Below are 12,537 nucleotides of genomic sequence, written 5' to 3'. Positions count from 1 at the left end.
CTCACCTCTGCACCCTGAGGTTCCCTTGCAGGGGGGGACAAACATGACTCCGAAGATTGAGCCAAATCCATATCGTATTATTATTATTATTATTATTATTATTATTATTATTATTATTATTATTATTATTATTATTATTATTATTATTATTATTATTATTATTATTATTATTATTATTATTATTATTATTATTATTATTATTATTATCATTATTATTATTATTATTATTATCATTATTATTATTATTACTACTGGATAAGAGATTGCTTTCCAACAGTAATCACATGTTAACCACTGATGTATTTCAATAAAAACCTTTGTTGTGATCTATATTCATGAAGATGCAGATCTGTGTGGCTTTCGGGGGGGGGTATCTCTCTTTTCTGGAGCATGTACAGAGTGCAAACCTCAGAGTCCACTGGAGTCCAGAAGGACACAACCTGCAGGTCTCGAGTCAAGGCTCCTTGGCTGTGGCCACCCTTGCAACGCTCGTGTTTTCCATCGCGGTGGATCAGGCTGAAGAACTCCCTGGGATTTTCCAGACGCACCCCAGGGGGTGAGAGAGAGGCCGGGAGTCTCCACGTGGGACTGATTTCAACTGATTCCAGAAACGGGCTTGATGTTTTAGATCAACCACCAAATAAGGCATCAACACCATAAAAATAAAATCACGTTTTAAAAAGGAATAAAAGACAAAGAGAAATCACAGGGAAATAATAATCTTCATGAAAGGAACGAGAAGACAAAATGTTTCTTAATGACAGCAAATCCGTGGCCTAGTTAAAAAAATATATATATATTTTGATTTCCATCTGTCCTGACCCCCAGAACTGGCATGGAAAGCAAAGCAGTCTTGTTGGGGGGGGGGGTTGGAGGAACCCTCTGGAGGTAGCTCCACCCATTCTATTGCCCCCTCCCCCCGGGAGCTGTCCAGACCAGACGGGGGGGAGGAGAGGGGGGCGTGCTGTGGGTCAGCCCAGAGATCAGGGCTGGAGGGGGTCGCCCTCCCCTTGGAAACCCCGGGACCCAGCCCGGATCCGTTCCTGAGCCAGAGAGGGGCTTCAAACAAGACCCCCCCCCCCAATGGCGGTGTCTTTTGCCAGGGGGGTCCATCCATCTCACGCCCACCTTTCTGTTTTCCTGAGCTTTAGTACGAGTCCACTGACTGGTCAGTCTGATTGCAATTCAATTCCTGCTCCAAAAACGGGGAAGGCCAATGATTACAACATGGGCTAGACTGAATATTTTACTAACCCATCCAGGGAGAGGATGTGGGTCAGGAGCGGAGAGGAGGGCAAGATTCAGCTTTGCAGGAGGGGGACCATGGGATATAGACCATCCGATGCCCTTCTCTGAGCTGGGCAACCAGTCCCCCTGGTTGATGGTTCCTCCCAGCAATACACGCAGCCCTGCCATCCCGGCTCTGGCGGGAGGAGAGCTCGCGGTCCACCTTCCAAACGGGGATTAGCTCTGTCACGCTTCATCCCAAGCCAGGCCTGGCCAAAGTGCAGCCCGAGGGTCACATACAGCCCGCGAGCCGCTCCTGTCCGGCCCGCCGGACATCAAAACCATTTATAGCTTTTTCTCTAAAGTTGATCAGCTGCTTATCTTTAACATACCACAAAAAATCTCTTTGGTGCAGTATTTGTGAAGATTAACAAGTTTAAAATAAAAACAATCATAACATCACTGTTTCATTTTATTTTTTATTAAAGTTGGTTCACCCCCCCGAACACAGTTCAGGTTTTTCATGTGCCCCCCCTATAGAAATTAATCCCCCCCATGTCCTAAGCCTTCCTGGTTGCCTCAAACCTCCGTCCTCCCACCAAGGACTGTCTTTCGGGAACAGGCGTCACAATCCCCCAAACAGGTAAAAAAACAAACAAGCAAGTCGAAAGTAAAATTAATAAAAGCCCCTGATTCACAATGTAAGGAAGGGCTCTTGACACCCTTTACTAAGTCAAGAAGAGGCTAGGATGAATTTTAAAATATATATTTAACATTAAAAAGAAAGCTTCAGAGACAGACGGTAGAAAAGTCTGTAGGTAAAAACAAAACCCGGTTTATTTCAGGGCAAAAGGGAATTTGACTTCATTCCCCATTTTGACTCAAATCTGCTCTGCGGAAGAAAGGAAATTCGGCGGAGAGACACAGCAGCCCTTACAGCTCTTCCATCAATGGACAGTCATCTTTGCTATAGGAGTTCGTCTCTCGTCATGTCTGTGGCGGCTCATCTCAGTTCCAGTGGACAATCTCCTCTGTGGCTAAGCGCATAATCTGGTTGAAGTCAAACCGGAGGTCTGCCGTAAACCTGAGCAGGGGAGCATGGGCTTCCTGTCCGGACAGAGGCGTTTCGGTCATTCTCAACGAAAAGCGACAACGCGCCGGTGAGCTTCCGAACGGTCAGCGGCTTGGGCTTCAGGGGCTAAAGGTACCAGCCAGGTTCTTCTGCTTCAGAGAAAACGAGGTCCTTGGTGAAAAGACAGAGACCTTCCCCTCCCCAGGCCAAACACGGCATTGCTCCCCGGGGCCCTGCGGACTGTGGGATTCTGGGAACTGGAGTTCCCAAAAAGAACCTAACTTTTTCGAGCACTGGACCAACATCTGGGAAGGAAGAGGGACCTGCTCGCATGGAAAGGCTCCCAGGTGGTCCCTTCTCCCCTCCAGGGAGAAGGCAGCCGCAAATCAGAGGATCGGAGGAGCCTGGCCCCAGGCAGGTTGGATGGGGCCGCCCTTTCCGAGGGTGCCTCCAGACCTCTCTTCTCTCCCAGCCCTGAGCTTTTGTCCTTCACCAGCACCGGCCACTTCCCTTCCCTTCAGACCCTACAGGTACCTCTAGCGCTCGGAGAGGGATGGACACACGGACTTTCTTCCTTCCTTTCTGATGCTGCCTTTATTCCTGATGAACGCCTATCCATGGGCAGCCCACGGTCCTTTTGCCAATCTCTTCCAAGCAAGACACACGGCTTCCAGGGATCTTATCCCTGTTCTTCAGGAACTCAGCGTGCCTTATTTCACAGTATAGTATTTCCTGGCTTGCTGTCTCGTACACAGAGAAGTCTTCCAAGCAGCTTTCAAAATATACATCAATAGCTGTCTTCCCTTAGAAAAACACGATGAGACCTTTTTAGAAGGAAGTGCCAAGGGGATGCGTTGAGCCATGGCAATGTGGGGTGTGTGGTTAGGGATGGCTTGGGCACTGTCCAATAGGAGTCTGACTAACGAACCGTCAGGCAACTTTATGAATCCCGTTTCTCTCTCACCTGTCTCTCCACGAGAGACGTACCTGGCTCTCCTCCCTTGCACTATTGTTTTCGCAACCATCCTGTCAAGTGGGTCAGGCTGACAGAAAGAGCGAGTGACCGGTCTGAGGTCCCCCAGAGAGTTTCATGCCGAAGCGGAGATGTGAACCTGGGCCTCCCCCTACCCTACCTAGTTCAACACTGTAACCCTAAAACCACATTAAATCAGCAGTAAAACTAGCAATTACAGTATATTCACCCCACACAGCTACCCCAGAGGCCCTTTCTAAGTGGAAGGAGAAGGATATAAAATGGTTGTTTGCCAGACAGAGACTGGCAAAACGTTAGGAAGAACAACCTTCAGAACACAGCCAAAGAGCCCGAAAAACCCACAACAACCATCAGATCCTGGCCGTGAAAGCCTTCGCAAATACAATGATATAAACGTTGTGTGGTTCTCTGGAAGGCGAGTCCTGGCCACTGGACCTCTTTCTTGTCAAGTCAAAGCCTTTCTCTCCTCCTCGTCCGAGTGGCTTCTTCAGTCTGAGGAGAGTCCATTGGAGATTCCCGGAGAGACCCTCCAACTCTCCTCAGACTGAAGAGGCGGCTGCTGGAGGAGAGGCGAAACGTTTCAGCCGACCAAGAGAGAAGTCCGGTTGGCGGGAATCGACCTCCAGACCGCCGTCATTTCTCAAAGAGCTTTCAGAAGGTCTCCCTCAGCCCTTCTTCCGGCCCTGCCTGGCCGACCTCTTCCGGTTGACCCGTTTAGTGGGCTTTGCGGCCACAGGGCCCTGATCCTCTCTGACAGGCCCCGCTGGAAGGGGCTCGGCCAACGTCCCTTTTTATGGTTCTTGTGGACTCCAGAGCCACGTCTGCACCTGATCCTGCGTCTTGGATGGCGCAGCAGAGAGGAGCGCCCGAGAGGATGACTCCTGTAACGAGACTCGGCCAGCATCTTCAAAGGAGCCACCGCGCACACACACACTCCAAGAGGCTCGCAGTTCTTACCGATGCCGTGGAGGATCCTGGCCACGGCTCTGCCGGTGAACTTCTTGTCCGGATGTTGGCCCGGATCGGCTCTTCCCAATCCTGCAGAGCAACTCGGGGTGGACTAAAGGCCATGCCACGTTCGTCCCAGAACACGCGTGGAGCGGCTTGTCCGACCTACAGCCCTGGCGTCCCACCTCTTTCCTTTGGGCATCTCCAGGAAAACAATGGAAGCTGGAATGGAATCAGGAAAAAGGAAGAAAGAAAAAGGCCAGTGAGGACAAGGCGTGACCTCCTTCCCGCCCAGCCTTCCTTTCCTGACAAGACATTGCACGGGTGACCAGGGGGGAGCTACCTGCCAACTCACCTCAAGGACGAGGCCCACTGGGTAGAGCCGCCTCCCGTGCACCCTGGTGACACTAGAGATACATTGGAGTATAACTTCCATCATCCACAAGACTTTTGTCTGGGGGATAATGGGAGCTGCAGTCAGACATGTTGTGTTTGGGTAATTCTGGGCTTTGTTCCATTCATTCGTAAACTGATTAACTGCTTTGTAATTTTAAAAAAGAGGGATTTCCCCAGGCCCTGACCTCCCCACCACACACATATCTCTTAACCTCATAGTGTGATTTCTGATCAGCTCCTCCACAGCATAATTTTGGACCTCTGACTTTTCTCGTTTCTGTTACTTGCCAGTGAGTTGCCTTGTACTTCCAGTGATCCTATCGTCTCCAAAATGCCCTCCAATAGCCCCGCTCCGCTCTTCTAAACTCAAGCCTGTGGCTTCCTTGAGGGAGTCCGTCCATCTTGTACCTGGGCCTTCCCCTTTTCCTGCTGTGTTCGGCTTTTCCCAGCATGACTGTCTTTTCCAGAGACTCCTGCCATTTCATGATATGCCCAAAGGAGGATGGCTTCAGTTTCAACATGTTTGCGTCCAGAGAGAGTTGTGGCTTTTTTTTTCCACTGAAGTCCTCGTGCCACAAAACGTGTCTGACGGTGAGCAGAGTGTTTATCCAACATCCCTGAGGAAATGATAAGACAGCTCCCACATGTCGGGATTAGGAACCTCCAAAGCTGGACCACATTTATTCTTTTGGACTACAACTCCCAGAATCCCCTAACACATATCTCCCCCCCCCAGTGACACTAGGGAGGGGATTCTGGCACTTGCAGTCCAACACAGGAGAGCAAGCTGGCCCCTTCCCTTTTATCCTTCTGCTGACAGTTGAAGACCCATCTTTCCAGGCAGGCTTTTAACAATCAAGACTGGGTCCCCAAATGCCTTCTTAGGGTTATGATAGAATTGCAGAATCCTAGAAGGATGGAGCTGGAAGGGGGCCTCTAAGGCCATCAAGTCCAACCCCCTGCTCAAGGCAGGAATCCAAATACAAGCAGATCGGACAGAGGATTCCCCAATATTCCCTTCAAGGCCTCCAGCATGGAAGCCACCTCTCCAAGTCATGGGTTCCACTGTCGTACTGCTCTCTAACAGTTAGGAAATTTTTCCCGATATTCTCCTGTAACTTGAGCCCATGGTTGCGTGTCTGTACGACAGCTTTTCAAATATCTGAAAAATGCTATCCTATCTCCTGCCAGTCTTTTCCTCAGAGCTAAACATGCCCAGTTCTTTCAGCTTTTCCCCATAAGGCTTGGCTTCCAGCCTCCTGATCATCATCCTTCCTGCCCTCCCCTGAACTCGCTCCTATTTGTTAGCATCCTTCCTGAAGTGTGGTGTCCAGAACTGGACACAATCCTCAAGGTGAGGCCTAACCAGTGCTGAATAGAGGGGGACCAGCACCTTGCGGGATTTGGAAACTATATTTCTATTAATGCGGTCTAAAATAGCCCTTCTGGTTTGCTTTGAACATAAGGCATGGTGGATGAACACTCTGCCTCCAGCGTAAGAGAAATAGCGACGTACACACACACTGAGCAAATAATAAGAATAAGAATTTAGTTAGGCATCCTTCAGTCGCGAAAGACTATGGTGTCGTGCTCTGTATGGAGGACTTGGAACAGCGTCTAGTGTGGCTGAAGAGGCCAATTCGAGAGTGGCAATCCCTTCCACACTGAAGACAAATACAATCTGTCCCCTGTCCAGCTCCCTGGTTTTGCTTCCTTTGTGACTTCCTCTTTGCCTCGGCCTGCTGGACAAGGGTCTCTTCAAATTGGGAGAGGCCATGAAGCACTGCCTGCCTCCAGGCTGAACGCTCAGATGTCAGGGTTTCCCATCTGTTGAGGTCTATTCCTAAGGCCTTCAGATCCCGCTTGCAGATATCCTTCTATCGCAGCTGTGGTCTCCCTCTGGGGCGATTTCCCTGCACTAATTCTCCATACAGGAGGTCCTTTGGAATCCGACCATCAGCCATTCTCACGACATGCCCAAGCCAACGTAGACGTCGCTGTTTCAGTAATGTATACATGCTGAATATTCCAGCTCGTTCTAGGACTACTCTGTTTGGAACTTTGTCCTGCCAGGTGATGCCAAAAATCCGTCGGAGGCAACGCATATGGAAGGTGTTCAGCTTCCTCTCCTGACGTGCACAAAGGGTCCAGGACTCACTGCAGTACAGGAGTGTGCTCAGGACACAGGCTCTATAGACCTGGATCTTGGTATGTGTCGTCAGCTTCTTATTGAGCCATACTCTCTTTGTGAGTCTAGAGAACATGGTAGCTGCTTTCCCAATGCGTTTATCCAGCTCGACATCCAGGGAGAGGGTGTCAGAGATGGTTGAGCCAAGGTACACAAAGTCATGAACAACCTCCAATTCTTGTGTGGAGATGGTAGTAGAAGGAGGTGAGTCCACGCCCTGGCCCATGACTTGTGTTTTCTTCAGGCTGATTGTTACTCCAAAGTCCTGACAGGCCTTACTGAAACGATTCATGAGTTGTTGGAGGTCTTCAGCAGAGTGAGCAACAATGGCTGCATCATCTGCAAAGAGGAAGTCCCGCATGCATTTCAGTTGGACTTTGGTCTTTGCTCTCAATCTGGAGAGATTAAAGAGCTTTCCTTCTGATCTAGTCCGGAGATAGACCCCTTCTGTTGCAGTTCCAAAGGCATGCCTCAGCATGACAGCAAAAAAGATCCCAAAAAGGGTTGGTGCGAGGACACAGCCCTGTTTCACTCCACTTCGGATGTCAAAGGGATCTGATGTTGAGCCGTCAAAAACTACAGTGCCTTTCCTTCCCTCATGGAAGGATCTGATGATGTTAAGGAGACGAGGTGGGCATCCAATCTTGGGAAGTATTTTAAAAAGGCCATCCCTGCTAACCAAGTCAAATGCTTTTGTAAGGTCTAAGAGTGGCTGTTGTTGTTCCCTGCATTTCTCCTGCAACTGTCGAAGGGAGAATACCATGTAAGTGGTGGATCTATTAGCTCGAAATCCACACTGTGATTCTGGATAGACTCTGCAAGCATCTGGAGCCTCTTCAGCACAACACGGGCAAGCAGCTTCCCTACAACGCTAAGAAGAGAGATGCCACGGTAGTTATTGCAGTCGCCCCTGTCTCCTTTGTCCTTGTACATTGTGACGATGTTTGCATCCTACATGTCCTGTGGTACTCCACCTTCCCTCCAGCAGAGGCAAAAGATTTCATACAGTTCGGTGGTGATGATCTCCTTACCACATTTCAGCACTTCAACAGGGATGTTATCCTTTCCAGGTGCCTTGCCGGAGGTGAGGGAGTCCAAGGCCGCAGTTATTTCTGCTAGGGTTGGTTCGCTGTCCAGCTCTTCCAAGACAGGCAGACACTCAATGTTATTTAATGCTTCTTTGCTTACTACATTCTCTCTGGAATATAGCTCAGAGTAGTGCTGCACCCAGCGTTCCATCTGCTGTGCTCGGTCCTGGATGATCACACCTGTAGCAGACTTCAAGGGAGCAGATTTCTTCTGTAGTGGACCTAAGGCCTGCTTGATACCGTCATACATTCCTTTAATGTTACCTGTGTCCACTGCTATCTGTATCTGAGAGCAGAGCTGAAGCCAATAATCATTGGAGCATCTCCTGGCAGCCTGTTGGACTTGGCTACGAGCAGCTCGAAGAGCTTGCAGGTTGTACTCGCTAGGACAGGTTTTGTATGCTGTTAGAGCTCTTCTCTTATCCTCGATGGCTGGCATTAACTCCTCCGAATGGGCTTCGAACCAGTCAGCCATCTTTCTGGTCTTCTTGCCAAAGGTGGACAAGGCGGTGTTATACACAGTGGTCGAAGTGTTCCCATCGTTCAGGTGCATTTACATTAGCTGGACCTGGAAGGGTTTCCTCAAGTGCTTGGGCAAATTCTTTCTTTGATCGCGAGTCTTGCTGATGTCAATACGTGGTCATCCTTCCTTTTTCGTGTGATACAATTTCTTTGTTCGCAGTTTTACTCTACTACACACCAGGGAGTGATCAGTATCGCAATCAGCACTCTGGTAGCTGCGTGTGATCGTAACACTAGGAAGGCTAGAACGTCTAGTGAGGATCAAATTGAGCTGATGCCAATGCTTGGATCTTGGATATCTCCAGGAAACTCTGTGTTGCAGCTTTGTATTAAAGAATGTGTTGCTCACACAAAGACCATAATAACAGCAAAACTCCAGTAAGCGTTGTCCATTTTCGTTCATCTTTCCAATGCCAAAACGGCCTAGACAAGTGGGCCAAGAATTGTGATCAGCACCAACTCTAGCATTAAAGTCTCCAAGAATGAACAGTGCCTCTCTTTCAGGGACTTTTTTGATAGTAGCTGCCAGATCGTCATAGAATTTGTCTTTCACTTCTGTAATGTTGGTGCATATGCACTAATGAGGGTTACTGGTCCTGCTGATGAGTGGAGCTGCAGAGACAGGATTCTTTCACTCCCCACAGTAGGTGGAACAATGCATCTCAGAAGGGTGTTTCTGACTGCAAAGCCAACACCATGCTCCCTGGTCTCATTCGATGGTTTTCCCTGCCAGAAGAATGAGAAGTTTTTTTCTTTGACAGATCCCGAGTCTGGCAGTCTTGTCTCTTGCAGGGCAGCAATGTCCATCTGCAGCCTACTCAGTTCCATGTCAATGACAGCTGTCTTGCGCACATCATCTATTTCTTGCAGGTCATCAGGAAAGCCGTAGTCAGGAAAGCCAGGGGTCATTGTCCATACATTCCAGGGGCCCAGCTTTAGGGCAGGCATTTTCTTATGATTGTTGCATGGTGCACAGTTATCGATCTGCTTGTCGGGTTTGACCCTAAACCCCACGCACCCCATGAGGTTAACAGACCGTGGCGAGGTAGCACCTTACTGGCTGGGGGCTGCCCAGCTTAAGGCGGGCGGTATCTATCTATTGAGGTGCAATGACCTCTCCCACCATCAGAAGTAGCCCCTGGCGTCATGCTCTACGCCAATTGAACAACGACTTATAACCGGTAACTGCTACTTCCCATGTTGTTTCAACGCTGTATGCGAAGCTGGAGTGTCCTCTCCAGAGCATGAAGCCTGGGTAAGATAATATGGAGGATAGGCTGTTACCCAGGCAGCAAATCCCCCCTCTCCACATCGCTGAAGTAGTCCAGTGGAAAGGAAAGAGCCAATACACCTGATTCCAACGATGTCACAGGAGTTGGCAGAACAGCACGAATTACCTCCGGGACTCCAGCTCCGGATTTTTCCTCGAGTTTGACTCCTGAAGCCTTTTCCATCAGTGGATATAGCCACAAGGCAGTGGAGGTTTGAAATCAGAGTTTTCCTTCTCCTAGATGGGCTGCCTTCCAGGGCTGACGAGCCCCACCTGCCTGGCAAGAATAAGAATAAGAACAAGAATAATAATAACCAATAAAGAGAGAGAAAGCACACCATCATGCAATCTTGCAGAAATTATCCACTTCCTTCTAGTAGGAGAACGACAACAAGACCTCTCTGGCTTCTGAGGTTTCCGGAAGGGCTGCACACAGAAGCAAAGGGACTGCATTCTTAGGAAAGGTCCCTCGTTCTTAGAAAGCTGGAGCTCGTGTGCAAAAAAAGTACAACGGGTGTGTTCTTCTGCAGGGACACGGCAAGAGCGCACCGAGCTTGGGACATTTTGTTCAAGAACCAGCGCCATTGAGAAACTGTTTCCTGCCTACGTAACCCTTTGAACAGACTAAGAATTTACTAACCCCATACTCTGAATGATGGCTACATGTGGCTGTTAGAAGCCATTCAGTTGCTTTCCCTTTATGGCGATTTTGTGCATTGACATCCTCAGAAAGATCCCACCCTTCCAAGCGCTGCTCAGGCCTTGCAAGCTCAAGGTGGCGGATTCCTTTATGGAGTCAATGCATCGCACATGAGGTTCTCCTCTTTTCCTGCTGCCTTCTTACTTTTCCTAAGAGGGCTGCCTTCCCTAACGCATCTCATCTTTGCAAAGGCACACACAGAGAATCCAGGTGGCCGTCTGCCCACAATTTGGGGATTTAGCGCCAGCACTATATGAAATGGCGACCCACAGAAGAGGCCTCTTCAGTTCTTCCTTCCTTCCACTAAGCGTTCCATCCTTTATTTTTTTAAAAAAAAATGCATTCGTCACAGATTTCACAACTTTGATGCACATTTGGCATGCATGAATTATCCCTACCGCAGAAGATGAAACAATGGCATGTGCCGATTTGCATAAACAGTACTTAATCAAAAAAATGAAAAATGATTCTGGTTGCTTTGTGTCTGTAGAAGCTTATGGGTGTAAGAAGATCGGGAATGTACGTATTAATATCAATAAACTAAACAAAATGGATCAATGGAGGGTTCTGGGTCACCCACATTAAATACTGTTAAGAGTACAAGATTGAGCCTTGCCCAGCGTACAGTGGTGCCTCGCATCACGACGTTAATTCGTTCCAGCGAAATCGCTGTAGAACGAAAACGTCGTAATGCGGAAATAAAAAGCCCATTGAAATGCATTGAAACCCCTTCAATGCATTCCAATGGGCTGAAAACTCACCGTCCAGCGAAGATCCTCCATAGGGCGGCCATTTTTGGTGGCTGTCTTGCAAGGAATCTGTCCCAGAAAACAGTGGGGAGCTATTTTATTTACCCGGCGGCCATTTTGAAACCGCCGATCAGCTGTCCGAAAATTGTCGTTTTGTAAAGAATCGGTTCCCGTAGCAGGGAACCGATCATCACAAAGTGAAAAACCCCTATTCAGACCATCGTTTTGCGATGCAAAAACATTGTCGTAATGCGCGGCAATCGTAAAGCGAGGCATCACTTTACCTAAATCCACCCTTGGGCTATGCCGTTGGCCACAACTGGGGATGGGCAGAGGATGGCCCAGAGCTTCAAGCCACCTCAGATGCCATCATCAAACTCTCTCCGTCCCTAATGATGGTTTCTCTGCCAAAGTTATTTCTCTGAGCTTTCATGAGCCCTATGAGACACGTGGCAACCTTGCTGACCGAGATTCCAGGTCAGAACATGGCTGGGGACTCCGAGGAGCTGCTAAAACAGTGGAGCAAAGACAAGTTATAATCAGGGATGTTGGCAAGTCTTTGTTTAGGACAGAGTCCCAAGTCTGAATCTGACTCTTTGATTTTGCTGTTCTTTAGTTGTTAAGTCATGTTCGACTCTTTGTGACCCCACGGACCAGAGCACGCCAGGCCCTCCCGTCTTCCACTGCCTCCCGGCGTTTGGTCAAATTCATGTTGGTAGCTTCGATGACACTGTCCAACCATCTCGTCCTCTGTCGTCCCCTTCTCCTCTTGCCCTTCACATTTGCCCAACATCAGGATCTTTTCCGGGGAGAATTTTATTCAATAATTCCTGCCAATTCGCCATTGATTTCTTATGGATAATGAAAGGTAATTTGAGTTTTCTGTTGCTTGACCTGTAGGAAACCAGGAAATATTCAATCTGAGCCAAGCAATGCATCAGAGAATCGCTTGCGTTTGGCTTTAATTGCAAGACAAATAAGGTTCAATCCCCACCTGGTGGAGCCTCGGTGGTTGCCTATGCAGCATAAATCCTGAACGTTTCCACTGTTAAAATTAAAATACAGCATGCACAACCTCCTGTCTCCATGTGCTGCCCAAAAATCCCGCTTCCCCCCCTTTCTTCAAGCGGCTACTGCAGTCCCAGTACGAAAGTCTAAAATCAAATTTAAAAAAAAAATGTAAGTAGGCGTGCATCTCTAACTTTTCATCTCTATGTTCCCGCCTGCCCCCTGGCATTTTTCAGCTCGCGCTGGTTCTGGTGATCTCTATGGTGAAGCCGACCAGCTCCGCCAATAGGACCGCAGATAGGGAGGAGAGGGGGTCACATGAGGCGCATGCGCATTGGCGGCAGGCGAAGGCAGATGTTTACCGTTTTTTCCCCT

At 48.7% G+C, this 12,537-nt stretch overlaps 1 long non-coding RNA gene across 2 annotated transcripts; it reads right to left on the bottom strand.

The window, feature by feature from the left end:
* Window positions 1-1,692: 1,692 nt before the first annotated feature.
* On the bottom strand, window positions 1,693-12,512 carry LOC140706467 (uncharacterized). Of its 2 annotated transcripts, XR_013544528.1 has the most exons (5): window positions 12,149-12,512; window positions 11,439-12,048; window positions 9,833-9,982; window positions 4,251-4,463; window positions 1,693-3,102 (listed from the first exon to the last, which is right to left on the bottom strand). It is a non-coding gene; the product is annotated as an uncharacterized LOC140706467 (long non-coding RNA). The 2 variants fall into 2 exon arrangements; XR_013544527.1 differs by having other exon boundaries at window positions 11,439-12,512.
* Between the last annotated feature and the right edge of the window lie 25 nt (window positions 12,513-12,537).

The sequence above is a fragment of the Pogona vitticeps genome, chromosome 4, assembly GCF_051106095.1.
Source record: "Pogona vitticeps strain Pit_001003342236 chromosome 4, PviZW2.1, whole genome shotgun sequence".
Lineage (NCBI taxonomy): Eukaryota > Metazoa > Chordata > Lepidosauria > Squamata > Agamidae > Pogona > Pogona vitticeps.
This window is presented reverse-complemented; position numbering and strand designations above follow the sequence as displayed.